At 38.5% G+C, this 19,847-nt stretch overlaps 1 long non-coding RNA gene across 6 annotated transcripts; it reads left to right on the top strand.

The window, feature by feature from the left end:
• Positions 1–4,105: 4,105 nt before the first annotated feature.
• LOC106407428 lies at positions 4,106–5,984 on the top strand. Of its 6 annotated transcripts, none has more exons than XR_001281761.3 (7): positions 4,140–4,409; positions 4,517–4,663; positions 4,749–4,860; positions 4,948–5,004; positions 5,161–5,279; positions 5,379–5,612; positions 5,682–5,984. It is a non-coding gene; the product is annotated as an uncharacterized LOC106407428 (long non-coding RNA). The 6 variants fall into 6 exon arrangements; XR_001281760.3 differs by having other exon boundaries at positions 4,143–4,409; positions 5,379–5,533; positions 5,613–5,984; XR_001281762.3 differs by having other exon boundaries at positions 4,106–4,409; positions 4,754–4,860; positions 5,379–5,984.
• Positions 5,985–19,847: the final 13,863 nt, after the last annotated feature.

The raw sequence follows: 19,847 nt of genomic DNA on the forward strand, positions 1-19,847 counted from the left end.
CCGGTGTGGTTTACAAAATCAGTATAAGTCTGTTTTTAAGTTGATGACAAAAAAAGAAGAAATATGTGGATGCATTATTTACAATATTATATAAACTATCAAAAAAGAATCTCTTAGCCTTAAGAGGGAACTAAAATTGTCATGGAAATTTTACCGTAAATTATAAGATTTCTAGAGAAGACTACTAATTATCTAGAAGTGTTCTAGTTCGCAGTCAAATTTCCTTTAAATTTTTATTTTTCCGCTTAAATTTTAATTTTCCGTTTACTTTGTGGTAAAGTTTGCTGAAAAGTCTACCGAGAAGTATAGTTGAGAAGTCTACTCTGACGTCCAATATTTATAGTCCTCAGATCTGAAAATCATGCATATCTAAAAAAAGTTTTAAAATGATTCAAATAGAGAATTAAAAAAAAAATTGTAGGATTAAATAAGAAGAAAACAATTACAATAAGTTTAATATATATTTTTATTAGAATCTAACACACAAGAAATATTTCATGTTTTTTTTTAAACTAGAAATTTTATAACTAAAATATTAGTAAAAATATATAATCACAATGGTTATGAATTTATATTTTTATTTAGTTTTAACACACACAAGAAATGAATATATCACAAATTTAATTGTTTTATATCTTAATTTTTAAAGATAAACCATAAAAATAAAATTTTCAGCTAAATTAATAAGAAAATAATCATATTAAAGTTAAATCTTTAACTCTATTTATACTAAACACACAAAAACAAAAACAAAAACAAAATTGGTCAAAAATAAGATCTTTGCAATTTTGGCAGTTTGCATAACATACTTCTCTAGAAGTCTTTTGGAGAAGTTTGCTAATGAAATCCGAAGGCTTATATTGTCTTCAAATCTGAAAGCCTACAAAGCGAAAAACGCTAAAATGAATTTAAACCAGAGAAAATCTTTTAAAATAGAACCTTTTATGCTTCAATAATGAACAAAACAATCACATTAAGTTGAATCCATTGTTTCGTTTGAATCAAACACAGAAAACATACAACACAAAAATACATATCTAAAGTTTATAGATCTACCTTTTTAGAAGCGGAAGATGAAAACCATGGAATGAAAACAAGATAGACCGATGAGAAAGATATGAGACAAAAAGATGAAAAATTGATATAAAATTTGGTGTCTTCAAGTTCAGAGAGATTATGAAGAGGTTATAGAGTTTTAGAATGAGAAATATTACCTTTTTGTTGCAGCCATTTCAGAGAAAGAGAAAAAATTAATAATTATTCTTTACATAGGAGTCAAAAATTCTAGCTAGGTTAAGACAATCTGGTAGAGAAGACTTTCCAAGAAATTTGCTACTAGAAGACTTGCGAAGAAGTCTGCTATTAGAAGATTTCTGAAGATGTATTATACTTATAAACCCTAAAATCAAATATTTTAAATGAATAACTTCTCGGTAGACTTCTTAAGAAGTACTATACTTATAAACCCTAAAATCAAATATTTTAACTAAATAATAATAAACACTTCATTAAACATAAAATCAAGTTATACAATGTGTAATATACACAAATATTAACACTTATATATCAAATTTTAATTTTAGAAAAATATTTTAAGATTCCAAAATCTAACCATAAGAATACTAACACACTTGAACATATGTTACTAAACCTAACTAAAGGAGAATCATGACTTACAAACTATATCCACTAAATTATATTGAAAATAATTTAATTTTATTAAATTTAAATTTATCTGATTTAGAATCATTTATATTTACATGAATTCAATTTAATTTTCCTCAAAATATTTTTTCATGATTTTATAAATTAATTTTAGAATTAAATACATGAGTAATCTCGATAATTATTCTGGAAGAAGACTTCATTGCTTATAGAAGATTTATAAAGGCTATAATCGTAAAAAAATTTACATATTTTTTTGGTCATAAGGAGAAATTTTATTATTATTTTAGGTTATTTTACATTTAATTGAATTTGGAGTATAGATTTGCATTCAAATTCAAGTTTTAAGTCATTTTTGACAAATACCCCTAAAATACTCCTTAATTAGTTTAGTTTCCAGTTAGCCCTCATTCTAATTTTGAGTTTTATGTAAGCACTCATTCTAATATAGAAGCTACTAAATAAGTGTCCATCGTTACAAATGTTTTAATGCTTTAACCAGCTTCGGTTGGACATTAAGTAGGAGTTATAGGTTATGATAGTTTAACAGATTTATAGATCTTTTTTGGATTTGGAAATATTTGATAAATGTACTGATTTTAAAAACAAATAAGTGGATTTCAGAAGAATTCAGATGGATTTTAGAGTCAAATTAATATTTTTTTATAAATTAATCCAATGGATTTATAAGAACCATGGCCGATTTGAAGATACAAGCCGGAGAACACTTTCTCCTATGTGAAGAGATTTATTGGTATGTATGAATGGTGACTAAGGAATGACGAGGTATTCCCTAACATTCCTAAAAAAATTTACCATTCACAAGGAATAATTTTCCCTTTTCATTCCCTATCATTTCTTTTTTATAGAGAAATAAAGAACAAAATTATTCTTTGTTAAATATGAGATGAAACAACTATTTCTGCAATTTTATTCCTCTACGTTCTTTTCCTATTCATTATTCTTGTTTCCATAATGGTCACCAGCCGGAGGAATGTTTTTTTAAAGTTGTCTAGAATGAGAACGAGAACGTCAAGCTGAGTGTCTTGCTAGTCACAAACCATTTACCGCTGAGACAATTTTAGCTTAATTTTACTTACATCTTTTAAGACAAGTCAACATGTAGCATCTGCCCATTATATGTATAAGATTCTCGTTGAGAATTTCCTGATCAGGTTATAGTTCTAAGTGGTGTCGTTCTGTCCTCGTGAACTGAAAATGTGTTGATTATAAAATTGAAAAAAATATACAAATCTAACAAAATAAGATACCTCAGTATTTGCTCCGTTAAATACAAAGTAAATTATAACCTCTTTAAATTAATACTCTATAAATTATTATACATTAAAAATCTCTATAAAATAATATAATTTTATAATCACAAATTGAGTTTTTGGTTCAATTAGTATATCGAAAAATTAATATCTCTATAAATTAATAAAAATTATAGTTTTGGTGTAGTCCCAACATTATTAATTTATAGAGGTTTCACTGTATACTACATAATAACTAAATTATAGTTTATTTCCGTTTCTCACATAAATATTAAAGACTACACTAATCTTTATATATAAAGTAGGGGTGGACAAAAAAACCGAACCGAACCGAGTCAAACCGAATCAACCGAGCCGAAACCGATTCAAACCGAACCAAAGTATATTTCAAACCATTCGGTTGAAGATTTCCCTAACTCGAATGGTTCGGTTCGGTTTAAAACCGAACCGAACCGAGAAACCGATGTGTTTTTGTAATTATTTAAATTAAAAATATTAGTAATACCAATATACTAAAATTTTAATACTAAACCACATATTTTCCATTTTTATTCATTAACATATATTCTTCTAACCTAATTATGTAATCATCAAAATATTTGATTTAAAATATTTCATTCATTGCAAGCTTTTTAATTTTAATGATATAAAAGACATTACGAATGATGTTGGGTTTTTTTTTTTTATTTTAGTTAATTTTCATTTTTTTTAATTCTTATATATACTTTTTGTGACTTTTTAAATGTTTTTGTTTCAGTTCTATATTGAATTTAGTTCACATAGTTTATGTTTACATAATTTATGTTGTAAAACATAATTTCTCTTAGAAAAATTAAACTAAGAAGAATCTAATTAAACCGAACCGAATACAAACAGAACCGAATATAAACCGAACCGAACCAAACTAACTATGGTTTACTTCAGTTGGAAAAATACTAGAACCGAACTAACCAAACCGACCGAACTTGAACCGAACCGAGAAAATAACCAAAGTGATAAAGTACACTTTGAATCACTCATAGGGGGTCCACGTCAGATGACACGTCATCAATTCGTACTCTCTGGAAGCGACACGTGTCCGTTTACCAAAGTGTTGCGTTTCATTAACGGGACTTGCATACTAGACTATGGGCCGCTGCATTTTACTATAGACTGGACCCCATTATTGAAAGCCCATTTTTTATGAGCCGAACGATGTTTCTAGGGTTTGTCTCTTCTTTCGTCTTCGATACCAAAACATTTCTTCCTTGTTCGTCTGAAACGAAAACGATCGAGTGGCCAGTTATTTCTCTGACTCACGTCGACATGACGAATTTGTTTCTTTATCTTCTCTCCCGTGCTCTATATTCTCTTCTAATCTACTGAAACGCTCAGAGTTAGATCTATCGCCTTTACCCTCTTCTAAACTCACGATCTGACATTGAATGCGAGTTTACACCCTGAAAGTATGTGTATCTACACTATATAAAGGTTAGCATCCTTCCCTTGAACATCATCATATCAATCCTTCACAACGCCAAAGCTTATCTACTTTCTTTGAAATGGCTAACTCATCGATTCTCCTTTCTGATTTGAAGTCCAGGGGCTGCTCCTCCACCGTGCTGCTCCTACACCGTTCAAGTGATGTTCCCCAACTGACGTGTAGTTGATTGAGGCAGTATTTGAAAGAGAACGTAGCTTTGGATATCTGAGCTTCGGGATGTGACCCAAGCCTGAGGTCATTGGTAAGGCCTTCTCTTTCTTTTATAACCAGTTTTTCTGTTATTCTCTGATTTTTAATTCATGAATCGATCTACGGCTCGGTATCAGTGAAGGTTCGATACTTAGCCGAGCTATGGAGGAGAATGGTCGCGTGATTGAAGCCGCCAATTAACTTACCTGATATGCATGTGATGCGTCCTCTCAAGTGATACTAGGCAAGGTCTCATTAACTAAAATTATATATGAAAAGTTATGCAGTCATGTACTTAACCGTTCAGAACATGATTTTTATATTTTTTATTGGCAGCTGAGCAGATAAGAAACAACATGGAGAGTAATCATGAAGTCTATGCTATGTTAAAAGGTAAAGATTTGATATTGTAAACATATGTATTTACCACTGGAAGCTATTTTCTTATTTTTTGAATACTAGGCATGGTGTAGCTGCTGTTAAATTTTTTACTCAGTTCTCACCTTGGTCATCTTCTTTATTGAATGTCTTCCTCCCACTCACAAACAGGTTTGAATTCTTGGACATGGTGGTGATGCACGAAGTGTTATTGTGGGAACAAGAAAAGAATGAAGCGAATGGACAAGAAAAAGAACAATGCCGATCAACTCGCTGTGGGTCGCAAAAAGGTTAGTTCCACTTTTTGGGTGACGTTGCTTTTTATCAATAAATGTCACCAAGAATACTACTGTTTCACTTACGTCTTTTTGGTTGTGTACAATTGGCAGGCCTGGTGTTTTGGCTGGTGAAGCTACTGCGACCAAAGTGACTGATGTGCGCTCTTTTCCTTAAAAAAACTCATATGTATACATCTGCAGACGAAGTCATCAAATTCTCTTCTCGACTTTAACCAGAAAATGGGGTCTTCCTTGGTTTCGAGACTGTAAGGAGACACTCACGAGATTTTCCATGGTAAGCTTTGTTCATCTCAATGAGAGACTTCTGAACGTTTGCATTTGCAGGTATAGAGAACACTTTTAATAATTGATCATGCGTATAAGAGATCTAATTTTCGAAGGATTTGGCTGCAGCTCTAAAGTACTCGGGATCCCCACTGGTCTGTATAGTAACCATCCAACCCGGCTTTTCTCTTCACTTGATATATTTGCATGACCGCTTTTATTATCCCTGCATTTGTTGTCATTTAATTGGATACAACTTTTAAGATTGAACAATATCTTCACCTTATATTATAAACATGGTGGGAAATGGATGAACCAATAGGTTAGGTTTTGTCCACGTAGAAGTGTGGATTCCTATGATTCAAAGTTTCCATCAATGTCACTATGTAACCTTTCATTGCCTCTATTCCCCTTTGCATTTTGAGTCTAACATAACTCCGACTAAGTTTGTTTTATAACCATTTGTATCCATAGCAAAGAGATTTAATAAAAAATAGTGATACTCAATTATTCTAATTTATATTCCTAGATTAAGAAATTAAGAATTATAAGTTCAATCCACATATTTTTCATGTGCTTTCATAAAGGGAAAATTGGTTTTAGGCATTTTGTGCTACAAAAAAAAAATTCTATTTGCTCGACCAGGCAATTAAAAATGTCGTTAAATCCTATATTTTTATTAATAGGAGCTTTAGGTATAGTTTTTTTATCTGACGAATAAATAACAATATTTTTTATATAAAAATCAATCCAGATAAAAGAAAATATTCTATTTTTTTCTAATACTTTTTTAAATTTTAAATAATTTATTCATCATCTGCCATTTTTTTACTAATTCAAAATGTACAATTACAAGGTTTGTTAAAAAATAGTGTTAATCCATATAAAACTTCAGAGATAACAAATCTACTAACTAACATGCATATGACAAATCAGCTAATATAGCAAAAAAGAATATTCATTACAAAAACAAATAAATGAATGTTTCAGATTCTTTGTGAAGTAAACACTTCTTTTTCAACAATAGTTCTGCACTGAAAAACACAAAATATGGTAATCACATTAATCTACAAATCTATGAAAACATAAATGATAAAAATCAAGTAATCTTTATCTTAAAAAAATCATAACTAATTTTCAGATAACATGATTTATTTAGTCTTCAAATACAATAAGATGTACAAAAATTAACTAATATACATATTTTTAAATAATAACAATTTATATTAAATATTAATTCTAACTATTTAAATTATTTGTTAATTTTCATCCCACCCGTAGGACGGACCGACCCTAGTATACTAAAAACCTAATAACCAATTTTTTTAATATATTTCAAAAACACTATAATAATGGTCAAGATCTCCGGCGTCATTATAATATGTAAGATTTCCTTAAAATAAAAATAGAATCATCATAAAATTCAAGTTTAAATTATGTTTATATACTATGAAGATTTTTGATTTTCAAAACTTTTTTCTTTAGTACGACTTATAAACCTAAAAAATATTTGAAGGTTTATTATTATTATTTTTTTTATAAATATTGTATAGTTTTGCCTCCAGTAAAATAAATTTCTATATCTGCCATTGTTAAGGATAGATAACATATTTTTCGTTTATCTATGCAAATAAGACAAAACATCATGATAGCCCATGGATTTTACCCACTTTTAGCCATGGTTTATAAGTGTTTTATATATATTTACTACGATATAGAGTCTATTTAGAGTGTTTACAGGTTCAAAGACGATTTGGAGGAAAGTGGTGATTTTGGTGTCTTTTGGAGCCTTTTGAGTGCAGAGCTGCACAATCGCGTCAGATGTTTAGCTATAGATGAAGACTTTACCACCGTTATATTGAGCCCATCTTGTGATACACGATAGATATTTGAGTTAGCTTTCCAATGCCACCAGTTTGATGTCAATCAGCATCCTATAACATAAGTTATACTTGTTTTACTGAAGAGTGGTCAGTCTGCCTCGCGAGAGGAAGCTGTCGAGGAGATGAAAGACTGTCGATCGACGGTGCACCCTTGGTGTCGATCGACGGTGATGCCAGAATGCGGGCCAAGTATATTTAAAGACCGACTTACGCCCAGAAGCAACCAAAAATTACCAAAATGCCCCTGGACAACTTGAAACCCTATTTATGTTATTTATAAATCATTGTTGACGGCTATGCTATCTGATATATGGTGTTTTTGACAACATTGTGTATATGCTTTCTAACTTGTTTTCGTTGTTTTATCGAGTTATTCTAGTCTTTTTAGAGTCATTTCAGGTATGGAGAAGATTGAAGAGCTTAAGAAATAGGCATGAAGAAAAGAGCAAGGATTGGAGATTTCCCCTGAAGAACAATCCGCAGAGCAATCTGACGGTCGATCCTACCAGGAACAGCCAGACGATTGTTCTCGATAATTATGGAAATTTTCATATCTTCCAAAGATTTGCCCTAGTTGCCGATTCTCCACTCTGAAGTCTATGGGCGCCTCTATATAAAAGCGACCCCTATCTATCTTATTTCTTTACGCTAGTTTTTGGCAAAAAGACCTAGACCTATTCTTGGATATTTCTATTGTAAGGGAGACGGCTCCTCTTCTTGATAGAGAAGATCATCCTGAACCCCATTGTTTTACCTTTGATTTACATGCAATATTATTCAGTTATTATGTCCTGTTCATCTTGTGTCATGGCTGAGTAGTCGTCTAGCTTGTCTAGGGTTCTAGGGTGTTAAACGCAAGGTTACACATAAATATGCACTTATCGTTTCTTCGTTCATTCTAGTTCTTAATGCTAGTTCTAACCTGATCACTTATTGCTAGATCTTAGGTCCGATCACCCACTAACCGTGTAGTAGTCTACCTGATATCGAATGAATGAGCTGAACATCTCTAGCCAGCGAAAGTAGATGCTAGAGTGTTCAGTGAACTTATCAGACTTGATCTCTCTAGCTTGCGACCGATCCTTGATCCAAACGACAGTTTAGGCATCAAGGTCGGACCGCAAAGGGAACAGCACCACGACAGTGGGCTGTTCTACTAAGAGTGATCCGTGTTCTAGATCGTGTCTTAACGAGCTTGAATAAATGTTTGGCTAAGTTTTAACACCCGATGAGAAACCCTAGATCAGCTTATTCTCAATATCGAATCTAAACCTTTTGAAATCTTTTACTTTACTTGCAAGTCACTACTTAATTCAAAACCCATTTTAGTTTTTGCTAAGTTGAAAACGCATAAGAATAAAGTGTAGACTGGTCCTCTGGATTGAATCTCAATTACTACAATTATCACTGTTAACTTGACAGTAGGAAATGTTCAGTTTTAGTGTATCACTATCTAAGCTCTCTATTCATTGTTTCTCTTAGTTAGGATATAAGGGAGGAACTCCTTCAGAGTCCTACTGGAACTCCATTGTTTTTGGTTTTTATATCTATTGCAATTTTATATTTATTCATCTATGATTTCTGGGACAAACTTCATGCTTGAATAGATCCACCTGTTAGGTTTAGGGTTCAGATAGGTTATGAGGGATTAGCCCCAACTATAGATTGCTAGTTGTGATATTCATCATTAGGATTGTTATTAATGCTTGTTTCTAGTTTAGCTAGCTAGAACTTGACCTATGAGTTGTAGAATCAAGTTATCACTTGCATCTCACATTGAATCCGTCCTAATTGAGCTAGAATTGCTAGAGTAAGGCGAAAGCTGATCTAGGAAGCCTAGTGAACATTTTTCAACCTGTGCGCAAGGCTTGACTAAAGATCATCGATCGATATTCCTATAGAATAATCGATCGACGGTGAAACAAGTGTATTGATCGATATTCCTCTAGAATCATCGATCGACACTTCATCTGGTCAATAGACAAACCTAGAAAGTAAACGCCGTTCGGTTTGTTATTAAGATATTGAGCTCTATCATATCATGCATACAGCTGTTAAGCATCTGTAGGATTATAATCCTGATTATCTGAATAGAAACTCTAAGTCTAGCAACTTTTTTTCCATCAAACAACTCTCAGTCCCATAAAAACAACTACCTTGTTCGCCCCTGCAATTTATTATGTTTACTGCTTTATAATCTATTAGCCTAGCGTAATCATATAACTATTAGATCTATTGTGTTCCCTAGTTCCATGTGGATTCAATACCTAAGTACTACAATTCGGCCTCTTATTTGAGAGAGTATAAATCACTCTTTAGAGTAATTTGAGTGATATCACACCATATTTGTAATAAGATGGAGATAATGAGTATTTTAGAGGTCTAAAGAAAAACAAAGAAAAACTAATTGAATTTGTGCATTTAAATAATTGAAAAAGAAAGTAAGTTTATGCTTGTACTCTATTATTTATGGGGTGTTGTTATTTTTTAGTTTTTATAATTATTGTTATCCATTTACCTTTTATTTTTTGTTTGCTCATTTGTTAAAATTTAAAATATATATAAATAAGTATGTTTGAAATAATAAATTATGATTTTATTCTCTATATTTTGACATCCCTTTTTATATATTTCAACATTTTGAACATCAACGTTACGTGAACATAAATTTTGTAGATAAGGATTGGTGAACTAAATTTTGTGGACAACTTTCGGTGGATGGAATTCTATGAACTAATGAGGATGATTGGTAAGGGCCGTAGATGCTCTGGACAGCTAAAATTTAGTCTACAGCTATATATGTCAACCAATCGAGCTTTGCTTTCCTTAAAAAATTCACAGCAAAAAAATCTCTGCAAAATCAAAATATGGCTGTAGAGAGCTTTATTTTCAGAGTAAAAAATTAGTGTTTTAGAAATCTACAGCAAGGAAAGCTACAGCAAATAAATCTACAGATTAAATTCTACAGCAAAAAAATATAAAGCTACAGCACTGACCAATCATCCCCATTCGACCAATATTTTCATTGTTTTGTATTATTAGTGTTTTTTTTCACTTTTGTGTGCTTTTGCTGATTTTTTAAGTAGGGGTTATTGGTTGTTGTATTTTAATGGATTTGAAAATCCGAAATAAATCTAGTGTTATTGGTTCTATGATTTTCAAATCTGTATTAAAATCATGTGTTATTGGTTTAATGATTCATAAATTTTGTATCAAATCAAGTGTTATTCAATCGTACGGATTTACTAATATATTTGATTTTATAATGGATTTGAATGGATTTGTTTGGATTTTTTAGTTAAAAATACAAAGACTCAAATCCGAGGGAAAACCTCCGGATTTGCATATTTTAATTGGATTTATAAATACAATATGAATGTCTAAATCAATCAAAATATATAAACCAATAACACCTTAATAACTAATTTGTTTGGTATAACCAATTATTTCTTTTTTTTTTACTTTTTATAACATTTATTTTAATATTTTAACATTTATATATAATGTATGGACAAGAAAATCGTGGATACAGATTTGGTGGACAATAGTCTCGTTCATATTTTAATAATGTGAATAAATCATTACAAAATCATCATTGTAGTCATATAGAAAAATAATTATATCGTGGATAAGATAACTCATCTATAACAAATTAAAATGAAAATTTTTATTTTATTTTGAAAGATGTTCATTTCACATTTCACATCTTTCATGTTAATTGAACACACAATATAATTTGTTTTTGCATTTTTCTCAATACATATATTTTTCAAGTTGTTTCTGATTTTATCCTAAAAAGAAGTTCCATAGATAATGTTTTCAATCATATTATCAAGGATGAGGTTTGGTGGACAAAGTTTTCAATACTACAAACTTTCATGGACAAAATTTCTTTGGATGAGGTTTTATAGATCAAGTTCTCAATCCTATAAAATTTTGTAGATGAGGTTTCGTGAACGCTATTTTGTGGTGAATTTCGTACACGAGGTTTCTTAGATGATGTGTTTTCTCCGACGCACAGTGTGCACCTCCTTTCTCTCCGCCATTCGCCATCATTGATTTGGATTTGAGTTTCTTGTTAAGATTAGTAGCAAAGCTCGAGTTATTACATCGGTGCCCACGTTTTGGCTACACAAGGTGATGGGTGTTGGGTATTGTGGGAACTGAAATTCGCATTGTTGATTTACGTTTAAATTAGAAAACTAGGAAAACCCTAATTTCCCAGAGGTCCCGGATCTCTGCGAGAGCCGACTGCAAGTGATCAAATATATGCGGAAATCGTTGTTGGGGTCAAAATCGGTCACGACGGAATCGATGTCCGAAAGTCCTCAGAAAAACCGAATCTCGGTCAAAACTTCAAAAGCCGAGAAAACGAACAGCCGAAACAGATCGCCCGGTGAGCTCGGCCGCGACACAAGCCAGCTCGCCTGGCAAGCACGGCCGTGTTGCCGGTCGAGTCGCCGACGAGCTCGGCCGTGACATGGGCCAGCTCGCCCGGCGAGCACGGCCGCGACACGAGCCAGCTCGCCCGGCGAGCACGGCCGTGTTGCCGGTCGAGTCGCCGGCAAGCTCGGCCGTGACACGAGTCAGCTCGCCCGGCGAGCACGGCCGCGACACGAGCCAGCTCGCCCGTCGAGCACGGCCGTGTTGCCGGTCGAGTCGCCGGCGAGCTTGGCCGTGACACGGGCCAGCTCGCCCGGCGAGCACGACCATTCCGAACCCGGTCCCATCCCATAACCATGCATTTTCGTCCGAAGTTTCCGTAACTCTCTTAGGGTCCGTGGATACGACACCAATGTTCCATCTGAAAAACATCGTCAAAAGTATTCCGGAAGTTGGGAAGGTTATGTCTCTCGAACAGTTTCCTATTCTTTGTAGTAGAGCAGATTACGGTTAACATTAACACCAACTACGTCGGCTATGCGAAGAAACAGGGTTCCGTTGGAAGAACCATGCCTATACCAACGGCTACTTCGCGAGTAAAATCGTAAAAACGCTAAAGTCTCGATACGGTCCAAAGAGGATCCAAACTGCGGACAACGGCCCATCTTTGGTCCCAAAAGACTTGAACCCAAAAAACTGGTATGACGGTTTATCGCATCCGCGGGAAGAGATAAATATCAAATTTTCGAAGATAATCACAAGGAAGAAGAAAATATGGAAAAGCCCGTTTCACGATAAATCCGGCCCGAAAAGAGGTAAACCGACCTAAGGAGGAGTATATAAGGAGGACCTAGGACGAAGAGCAGAGGGGAGAGCATTCTAAGAGCAAACTTAATACTTAGAGCAATTTAGGCATTTTTCCGTTTTTACTATCGAGCTGCGACTCAACTAGGTTAGAACCTAGGTGGCTAGACTAGCGACCATACCGACAGCTCTCGTGGCCTAGGCTATTACCTGTTGTTCACGCTCAAACGCGAATTCGGAAATAAGACCTCTTTGTTCTCATTTCGCTCTTTTACGATTTATTGCTTTCGAATCTTTCATATTGATTGTGTTGTGCGTGGTCCAACAGATAACCGGGACCTTCAGGGAAGGCTAGGTTAACTTGGCTTTCCTCCGATTAACAAAACTCGACGGTGTGAATTTCGGTTCCCACAGTTTGGCGCTAGAAGGAGGGGGGGGGGTGGGGGTACAGATCTATCTCTCTCGCAACCACACACGCTCAGTCCAATATGACGACAAACGCTGACAAAGACCCGCAAACGCACGACGGGACTCCCGTCGATGCCAACGCTGATAAAACTCCAGCTGGAAACGTATCGACGGTCACTACCGACACCACGATGCTAGACCAGATGAAGGAAATGTTCCCCTACGCTCAAAAAAAGACGAACGAACAAGGAAAACTCGTGGCCTCTCTCGCAAAACATGTGGAAACCTTAACGGCGAAGGCCAGGAGCAAAGCCCCGCGCAGAACCACAAGAGCCCGCAGCGGTAGAAGACTTGATTTCGAAACTCCGGGCGGTCGAGCTGCACACGCGGGCAAGGCTTCCTCAGGCCAAAACCCTGATGAAACGCTCCAGCCTGGTGCACAGCCAACTGCGGAGAACCTTCCACCTCCTACCGGGAGCAACGAAGGAGAAGAAATCGAGCGCATCGACCTGGATATAAGCGACCAGTCCGATCACTCGGACGACGGTGCTGACATCCACCCAAGAAGAACGCGATGCCAGTCCGCTCGGCAGGACGCGTCCTTCGAAAAACCCATGACCGAGGAAGAAGAAAACCTCTATTTGGTAGAACAGGAGGAGCTGTCCGAGAGGCAGGCCAGGATCCACCGCGGCCAACACAGACAAGCTCGCAAGGCTGCCAGAAATCCTGATGAGATCCACGATCTCCGCGAGTACATCGCGAAAACCGCAGCGGAGGTGAAAGCGGTGAAATCACAAATCCACCACGCGACAAGCGCTGCGTCCGAGATCGACAGACTTCTCGAGGAAGCACGCAAAACCCCGTTCACTTCCCGGATTACTGAGACCAACGTCTCGGACCCGGGGAAGATCAAAATTCCCATCTACGATGGCACCACCGACCCGAAAGCGCACCTGCAGTCTTTCCAGATCGCGATGGGGAGGTGCAAACTCAAGGAACGCGAACGAGACGCTGGCTACTGCCTCCTCTTCGTCGAAAACCTCAAAGGAGCCGCGCTCGAATGGTTTTCTCGCCTAAAACGAAATTCCATCGGAAGTTTCCGCCAACTTGCTTCAGAGTTTCTCAAGCAGTATTCCATGTTCATGGACAGAGAAACCTCGGACGTCGATCTCTAGAGCCTATCTCAAAGAGAAGACGAGCCACTTCGCGAGTTCATGAACATATTCAAGCTAGTAATGGCAAGAGTCACCGGGATCAGTGACAAAGTGGCGATCGATGCTCTAAAGAAAACTCTCTGGTACCGGTCAATATTCCGGCAATGGGTATCCCTCGAAAAACCAAGAACGATTCAGGATGGTCTTCATAAGGCAACAGACTTCATCATAATGGAAGAGGAGATGAAAATCCTCTCCCAGAAGTACAACCTGTAGAAGACGCCCATGAAAAAGAAAAGCTCTCGAAACGACAAGTATGTCCACCACGAGGGAGAAGACATCCAGGGAGAGGACAACTACACTATCAATTCCGAACAAGGGAAGACCTCCGGAAACACCTGGTCCAGGAACCAGTATAAGGATAACTCCTACTGCGAGTTCAACCAGACCAAAGGTCATTCCACTACGAATTACAAAGTTCTCGGCGCAAGGCTAGCCGCAAAACTCCTCGCTTGTGACCTTTCGAAGGTCACTAGCATAAAGGACTTCATCCTCGATTCCGACCGCCCTCCCAGGACTGATAAAGAGTGTCCCGAGAGAGACGCACGTGCAAATCGGTCACGACGGAATCGATGTCCGAAAGTCCTCAGAAAAACCGAATCTCGGTCAAAACTTCAAAAGCCGAGAAAACGAACAGCCGAAATGGATCGCCCGGCGAGCTCGGCCGCGACACAAGCCAGCTCGCCCGGCGAGCACGGCCGTGTTGCCGGTCGAGTCGCCGGCGAGCTCGGCCGTGACACGGGCCAGCTCGCCCGGCGAACACGGCCGCGACACGAGCCAGCTCGCCCGGCGAGCATGGCCGTGTTGCCGGTCAAGTCGCCGGCGAGCTCGACCGTGACACAGGCCAGCTCGCCCGGCGAGCACGGCCGCGACACGAGCCAGCTCGCCCGGCGAGCACGGCCGTGTTGCCGGTCGAGTCACCGGCGAGCTTGGCCGTGACACGGGCCAGCTCGCCCGACGAGCATGACCATTCCGAACCCGGTCCCATCCCATAACCATGCATCTTCGTCCGAAGTTTCCGTAACTCTCTTCGGGTCCGTGGATACGACACCAATGTTCCATCTAAAAAACATCGTCGAAAGTATTCGGGAAGTTGGGAAGGTTATGTCTCTCGAACAGTTTCCTATTCTTCGTAGTAGAGCAGGTTACAGTTAACTTAACACCAACTACGTCGGCTATGCGAAGAAACAGGGTTCCGTTGGAAGAACCATGCCTATACTAACGGCTACTTCACGAGGAAAATCGCAAAAACGCTAAAGTCTCGATACGGCCCAAAGAGGGTCCGAATTGCGGACAACGGCCCATCTTTGGTCCCAAAAGACTTGAACCCAAAAAACTGGAATGACAGTTTATCGCATCCGCGGGAAGAGATAAATGTCAAATTTCCGAAGATAATCATAAGGAAGAAGGAAATATGGAAAAACCCGTTTCACGACAAATCCGGCCCGAGAAGAGGTAAACCGACCTAAGGAGGAGTATATAAGGAGGACCTAGGACGAAGAGCAGAGGGGAGAGCATTCTAAGAGTAAACTTAATACTTAGAGCAATTTAGGCATTTTTCCGTTTTTACTATCGAGCTGCGACTCAACTAGGTTAGAACTTAGGTGGCTAGACTAGCGAACATACCGACAGCTCTCGTGGCCTAGGATCTTACCTGTTGTTCACGTTCAAACGCGAATTCGGAAATAAGACCTCTTTGTTCTCTTTTCGCTCTTTTACGATTTATTGCTTTCGAATCTTTCGTATTGATTGTGTTGTGCGTGGCCTAGCAGATAACTGGGACCTTCAGGGAAGGCTAGGTTAACTTGGATTTCCTCCGATTAACAAAACTCGACGGTGTGAATTTCGGTTCCCACAATCGTGAAAAGACGACAAACGAGTTTAGAAAAAACAGTACATCTTATTTCGAGTCCGCGTAAGAGCGTTGCGATCATTACAAGAGATCATAAAAGCTTTGGCCGCAAAGGCTGTCAGCGAGTTACCTAGTTCTAGCGGCCTAAAAGCTCAAACCTAGTTGACTCACAGCTCGATAACAAAAGACGAAGAAAATACAGAAAAAAGTTTTTGATTGATTTCGGACTGAACCTTATGAAAGGCTGCCTACGTACCCCTTTCGAGGATCAAGCCGAACGTAGTTCAAGAGTGAACCAAGAGATCGAACTGCTTGTGCACGTTTGTCTGGTAATCGGGTGCGAGTCATGGAAACAGAGCATGTCGAGAATAATGCCTCAGAGTTTCTAAGTGCCGAGTGTTCTGAGTCTAAAAAGTTGTCCCTCATGCCTCTCGCCTAGGACTCCTTATATACTCGCTCCTAGGTCGGTTTAGGATTTTCCCCTTCTATCCTTAAGCCGTCATAGCCTAAAATGGAGATATTCCGTTTTTCCCGATCTTTCTAATTATCTTCGAATACTTCGTATTTATCAGCGGAAACTTGACATTTATCTTTCCTTGCGAACCAAGCATAAACCGTAGGATGGTTTATGGGCTTTTGGTTAAGAAATCGTAAGTGAGTCACGTCTTAGGTCTCTTTGGGCAGTTGTTTGACTCGAAACGTTTATTACTGCTTCTTTCGATAAAAAGAACTTTCCGCGGTTTTCATCGTAAAGTTCGATTGATGACTTCAAATGACGAGAAACATGAAATGGGTTGGCTACGGTCTTCGGGAGATAGCATTTAAAGAGTAGACGAGAATGCATGGATTCGTGTCGTATCGATTTTTAAGAAAGCACGGTCGCTACGTAGCGACCGAGCCATGTACGTGCTCGGTCGCTACGTAGCGACCGAGCCGTTACGTGCTCGGTCGCTACGTAGAGACCGAGCTTCGGGGAGAGCTCGGTCGCTACGTAGCAACCAAGTTTCGGTGAGAGCTCGGTCGCTACGTAACGACCAAGCCGTGTACGTGATCGGTCGCTACGTAGCGACCGAGCTTCGGTGAGAGCTCGGTCGCTACGCCGTGTACGTGCTCGGTCGCTACGTAGCGACCGAGCTTCGGTGAGAGCTCGGTCGCTACGTAGAGACTGAGCCGTGTACGTGCTCGGTCGCTACGTAGCGACCGAGCTTTGGTGAGAGCTTGGTCGCTATGTAGCAACCGAGCCGTGTACGTGCTCGGTCGCTACGTAGCGACCAGCTTTTGCGCTGGTTGCTACGCGGCAACCTTGTTCGCGTCTTTCTCCAATTTTTCGTGAATGTGTTTTCTCCGCAAGATTCTTCGTAAAAATAAATCTTTTTCTAAGATTTATTTTTCGTAAAAACGTTCATGCCGATTTTTACGGACGTTCAGACATTGATTCCGTCGTGACCGATTTTGACCCCAACAGTTAGCCCCCTAGCTCGTTAGAACCATGAGCTTCTAGCGTGAGGTTTTAGTGAGTGGCTTGGCAAATTAGGTGTGTTAGGCGGAATTAATGGTCGAAAAGGTCCGTGGTAAGTGGTCTTCTCGCTCTTCTAAATGTAGAACGCGATAAGATTGGGGCTGCACCTTATGACGGCTGCCTACGTATCCTTGTTGAAGGGATCAAGCCTTTCATAGTTCGTCTTGGAGTTAAGGTTCGTATGACTTGTTTTCCAGCGAGACCTTTACTGTCTGGTTTTTATGTAGAGGTTATCAGGCGTGTTGCTGCCGATGGCATTTTATATGGGTGTAGAAAGAAGACTACGAGTTGTCATCTCGTAATCTAACTCTGTGTGAACTGCTATATCCGTGATCTGTTTCGAGAATTTTCCGCAGTGTGTAAACTTGCGGGATTTCTGAAGACGCTCGAATATTGGCAAAGAGACAAATTTTGGTATCTCGTATCAAGGTTTTTGATACTATGCCTAGAGATGTTAGAGACCAGTGCGCTGGGTTTAGGGCAAGACCTAGGTTTACTCTTGGTTTTAGAGGGTGCGATGACTAATTCGACTTACGTTTCCCGTTTCAGTTTCATCCTGATTCCATACCGATTTAAAGTCCGCGATAGGTTCTCGGCTTATACGACTTGTATGGTTGGACCCTAGCATCTCTCCAAGGACAATTTTTATGCCTCCTGGAAGTGCTGACCCACAATTTTGGGTTTCTTTTATAGCGCTATTATCCTTGTGTCGGATGTACGAGAGTCATCTCTACGAGATGGCTAAGTCTGTTTAGGACGTTAAGAGTTTGTTGTGATCAGCACCAAACTTAATGGTTAAAATTATCGTTTCGAGTCTTCGCGAAGGATATGTTTTGAGAAGATGTTAGTGCGTATGACTGTCTGGTCTTCCAAGAAAGTGTTTTTATCGAGGAAGGAAATTTCGTCGAAGAACGAATCTTCAGGCGTCTGCGACGTCTCGCGATGCTGACGATCTGTTATTCTTTCGTATGCCGCGTTTCGTGCTTGAAATGTTCGCGAGCTTGAAGAAGTTTCGCGATGTTGCAAGGGATTAGTCTTAGCCCTGCGTTTGGGAAACATTCTGGTTTGACTACGGATGTTCGCAGCCAGAATTGTTGTTCCTGTTTGGATTTGATTTGTGATCTAGGAGGTCGCGTAAATTTGTCCCCGGAAAGAGGCATCCTCCTATACCGTGCTTTGTGTGGTGTTGGCCTACCGAGATTTTTTTCGTGTCTATTTGAGGATGTTCCGTATAGCTATAGGAGCTCTGTTACGAGTTTTCCTTACATGCCGCATTTTACGAGTAAAACACAGCGGGCTTAAAGTGAATCATAGTATATGGAACTTGGTCGATTTTTGACAAGTGGAACCTTTCCGTTAACTGTTTGGTTGTTAGGACTGAGTTTTGTTATGACGAATTTACCGTATGATTCCTGTTTTTGGGTGGTACGATAATTGTTTGTGTAATCGTTACCTGGCGTTTCAAGACAAATTCCGGATTACCGTTTAGCCATCAGGTTATTGGAGCGGTGGTCGCTCAATTGTTTTGGCTTTGCATGAAGGTTGTGCTCATCTTTATAGCCAAGGACGTTGTTGCCAAAGGATTAGACCATGACACTCTCGTGCTGTCAATAAGGTCAAGTCGGTTAGAATCGTCCTTAAAGGGGATGCTGTAACCTAGTTCGGCTTCGAAGGAAAGGCGTAATTGGGCGAGTGACGAATGGCGTTTATCAAGATTGATAGGCCGAGTATGCCCATGGTGGTAGAAAACGTTTTTCCACTTTAGGGTTAATTTATACGATGAAAGTTTCGTATAATGTTTCCTTTATTTGTATGGAAGTTGTTTCCTTTGTTTCCGAGGGAGATAAAGCCTACGAAGCTCGATACAGAGCCCGTGCGGAGTCAGTTGTGGGGTGATTTCCTGCTCGGACGTGACCAAGCGGAATGAGAGCGGATGCCAGTGAGTCGTGTGGCTAAAGAATGAGACCTTTCAGATCGTGGTGCGAGGAAGTAAAGTTTATATTGGTCGTCCAATGTCGGATCATACAGCTTGGTTTTTTGCTATAAGGAAAGTACTTTTTCGTAAAACCTGTTACGTTTACTTTCGAAAGTTACTTCGTATGACATGATCTGATTATACGAAGGATTTTTTACGCAAGTAACGGGCGACCAGTTTTTACGAATTTATTAAATTGACGCGACATATGGAGATGTCAAAATAACGATGTTTCTCAGATTTTTGAGAAATGTTTT

This window comes from Brassica napus, chromosome C6 (assembly GCF_020379485.1).
Source record: "Brassica napus cultivar Da-Ae chromosome C6, Da-Ae, whole genome shotgun sequence".
Classification (NCBI taxonomy): domain Eukaryota; kingdom Viridiplantae; phylum Streptophyta; class Magnoliopsida; order Brassicales; family Brassicaceae; genus Brassica; species Brassica napus.